A 4,154-nucleotide genomic window follows, 5' to 3' on the forward strand; every position below is an offset into this window, starting at 1 on the left:
CATATATATATATATATATATATATATATATATATATATATATATATATTCGTATGTATATATATGTATTATATATATGTATGTGTTATATATATATATATATATATATATATATTATATATATAGGTATGTATATGTGTTGAATAAGTCAAACAAAGGAGGAAGTCAACAAAAGTCAAAGATGAAGAAGCCAAATCCCTTCCCATGTTTTTTTGCTCCTACTCTACATCAACTTGCATGACCAGCCAATGACTTTCAAAATACACTCAAGTGAAGAAGATATTTGTTATCTCTTATATATGTATACGTGAGTTTGTGTGTGAGAGTGTGTGTTCATTTGTAATATTGTAACACTTCTACAAACTACAAACTCTCCCAAGAACATCACAAATCTTCATCCTCCTCAAGAACAAAGACAAATCCCTGGAGCTAAATGAAGAACACCAAGATCAAACAAGAAGCTAAATGAAGAACACCATCAACCATCTTCATCTTCTTCATTGAAACTCAAGGTTTTTCATCTTCACCACCTTTGATCATCACATCATACACCACCAAACACTTTCCTTACATCAAAACACCAAAACACAACCATGAAACAACCCAAAACCTTCTGCATCAAGATCAACCACAAAACCCATCACTATTCATCATCATCTTCATGAGAAATTTCACCACCTTTACCACCTTATATAAACCTCCTTCCAACCTCTAAACAACCTTGAAAACATCCTCAAAACACCTTAACACCATTACCCTAGCCAAAACATCACAAACAAAACTTACCTTCAAATCACAAAAATCCCGAAATTGACTCTGACACGAACACGCCCCGTGTTAAAAACCAAGGCAAAATCAACACGCCCCGTGTTGCCCTCTGATTGCCTTCTTCATACTTCTGAACCTCAACACGCCCCGTGTTCAGCAAGGCTAAATCAACACGCCCCGTGTCAGCATCATTCTTCAAGAAAACCCTCCAAAACCCTCCTACACGACCCGTGTCACTTGTGCCTTATCTTACACGACCCGTGTGCATGTTTTTACCCAAAAATACTTCAACTACAAATACATAAACCCATGTATTTTGTACCCTTTTGTAAACACTTGTTTTACATAAAATCGAGCTTTAAATGAACTTTTTGTTACTTATCCAATGCCGGATTGATCTTTGAACAAATATTGACCAGTCGCTCCAAGATTCCCAATATCGACCAGTCCATTCAAAGAACAAATATCGACCAGTCGCTCCATAAGTCCAGTTCAGTCAATTTATTGACGAACCTACTTGATATATATTTATATATTTATATACTTTATTATAGCTTTATGTCATTTAAATATAGTCATTTAAATACAGTCATTTATATTATTTATAGCTTTACGTCATTTAAATACAGTCATTTATATTATTTATAGCTTTACATCATTTAAATACGGTCATTTATATTATTATAGCTTTCAGTCATTTATAGCTTTCATATTTATACTTATTCCACAATTATTATTCTTTATATATATATATATATATATATATATATCTTATATATTAAACTGATATATCAGTCACACAGTAACTGGTAACCGAGCCTTTTGTTGTGGTGATTAGATTGTTATATTTCCAACAAATCGGTATCTGAGCTGATATATAAAAGGAATAATATCCAACACCTTGTATGGATTCAACGACTTCTATCTGGGTGTGGAAGAAACCTCTCTTCCTACCCTTCAAAACAACATAAAACTAAAAACGGTTGTGGGTCTGGTTAAAATGTTCTGACAAAGCATTTAAACATGCAATAAAATATTTTTTGTCTTTAGGATCCCGTCCATAAGCTATCCATAAATTATCTAATAAACATTTTTCTTCTTTACTAAGAGAGACATGTGTTAAAGCTTTAAATATTACTATTTGGAAAAACTTGTGAAGTCTCATTACTAAATCTAATATTATGGATGGGATCCTAAAGACATAAAATATTTTATTTCATGTTTAAATGCTTTATCATAACACTTTAACCAGACTCACAACCGTTTTAAGTTTTATGTTTTTTTGAAGGGTAGGAAAACAGGTTTCTTCCACACATGGATAAAAGTCATTGAAGCCATACAAGGGTTTATTGATCCATTATATAAAGGATTTAATGATTATTAACAAGATTTAACAATAGCAAGAATGCATTTAGGCATGAATTTTTATATATCAGACTCTTTTAAGCATTATGTAGAACCTCCAGTTACTTATTTAGTATCCAGAGATTCAAATCAATTTTTTTTTGTGATCACTGTGAACCCATGAAAAATAATTACAAGCTTTTAAATGATCAAATTGACAAGCTTAGAAACGAAAAGCAAGATCTAATTAATAAAATTAACAGTTTACAAAAAAAGTTTTCATTCTCAACAAAAAGAAGTAACAAATCTTTCTACTGGTTTGTCTTCTGGTCCTAAAAAGAAGAGTAAGATGGGTACTCAATCCCCCAATAAGTGATACAGAAGGTACTAGTAGGTCAGAGAAGTTACTAGCTAGTGAAGTGAGTTCGGCAACCGGTAAGACTTATCAAGTACTGTTAGAGCTATGGAATTGCTAAAATCTCAAGAGACACAGAGGGATCTTGATTCCCCTACAAACAAATATAAGGAGACATAGGGGACTCCATTTTCCTCTACAAATAAAAATAAACAAACAATGGAAATTTGGGATTCACTTGGAGAACAAGGAAAACACAAAGATTTCTTAGTCAGATATAGCCCTTCAGTCCAAATAATCCAGAATTTCCTTCTTTTACCCTAATCCCAAAAACTCAGATACCTCTATTTTTAAACATGCCCAAAATCCAAATTATTCTCAAGAAAGCCTCCAAAATATTACAAACCAAATAGCATACCATAAAAAATATTATGAAGCCTCTTCCTCTAGAAAAAAAATATCCAAAAAAAGAAAAGATTCGATGAAAAAACTCTTTAAGAAGCAGTTAATAAAATGGTTCAAGAAATATTGAAGACTATGATTCCAAATTTAGATTAAAAAAAAACTATTGTTGAAGATGAACAAAGAAAAGACACTCTTATGCCATCTTATTTGTCATGTGCAAATGATAATGTATCTAGCGAAGAAATTGGAAGCAATAATTTAGAAAATCAATTTGATCCAGATGAAGACAACAATCCATCAAATGGTGCATTTTATTTTGATTCGATTGTCAGACACAATCTTGACACTTGAAGATTTTTTACTATTGAAGATTCTCTAGAAGATAAAAAAAAAACACTTAAGTCAATTATGAATGTCTTTTACAAGATTCCATTTTAAAAAAATGACAACTTCCATTATGAAGCATTAATAATAAAGACCTCCACCACACATTTCCACCGTCTAAATTTATGGAGACAACATTATAAAGAATGATACTTGTGCATTTTTTCAATAGTTTTGGTTATGTTTTCCCTTTCAAATTTCCTATATAAAGAAGCACTTGTTTAGAAGTTAGACACAACTACCAAGAAGCAAAAAACCTCTCCCTCTAACTCTTTCAACCCATTCACTTAAAAGTCCTTGAAGATCTTCTTCTACTTTGTTGTATAAACATTGTTAAATATCCAAGTTTGCATGTAAGTTTCTTTCCTTTATTTACTTTTAGTTTTTAAGGGATTTCCCGAAAGGGAAAACCTTAATTCCTTTAATTATGTAATTTTATTTTGAGGTTCCCATATGTTTGTATGATAAAATAAAGTTTGTTTAATAAAAATATTTTCTATAATAATATTTGTTAATATCGCATCTTAATAGTGTTTATAATCTTTATTTCTTACTAAGTGACCCACATATGGACATATGAAGGTCCGGAGTGAGCCTATTATAAAGTCTTTTTCTGGTGAGGAAATGTATTTAACTGAGATTTTACACAATAAAAAATTTTATAGGAAACAAGAGTAAAATTATATTTATATTAAGGAACCACCTTAAGGGAAGTACCGAGTATGGATTTTACACATTATACATAACACATAACAACATACACGATATATAACACACACACATAAAATAAAGTTTGTTTAATAAAAATATAGTCTATCATAGCATTTGTTAATATCCCATCTTAATAGTGTTTATAATCTTTATTTCTTACTAAGTGAACCACATTTTGGACATACGA

This window comes from Lactuca saligna, chromosome 5 (genome assembly GCF_052625555.1).
Source record: "Lactuca saligna cultivar CGN05327 chromosome 5, ASM5262555v1, whole genome shotgun sequence".
Lineage (NCBI taxonomy): Eukaryota > Viridiplantae > Streptophyta > Magnoliopsida > Asterales > Asteraceae > Lactuca > Lactuca saligna.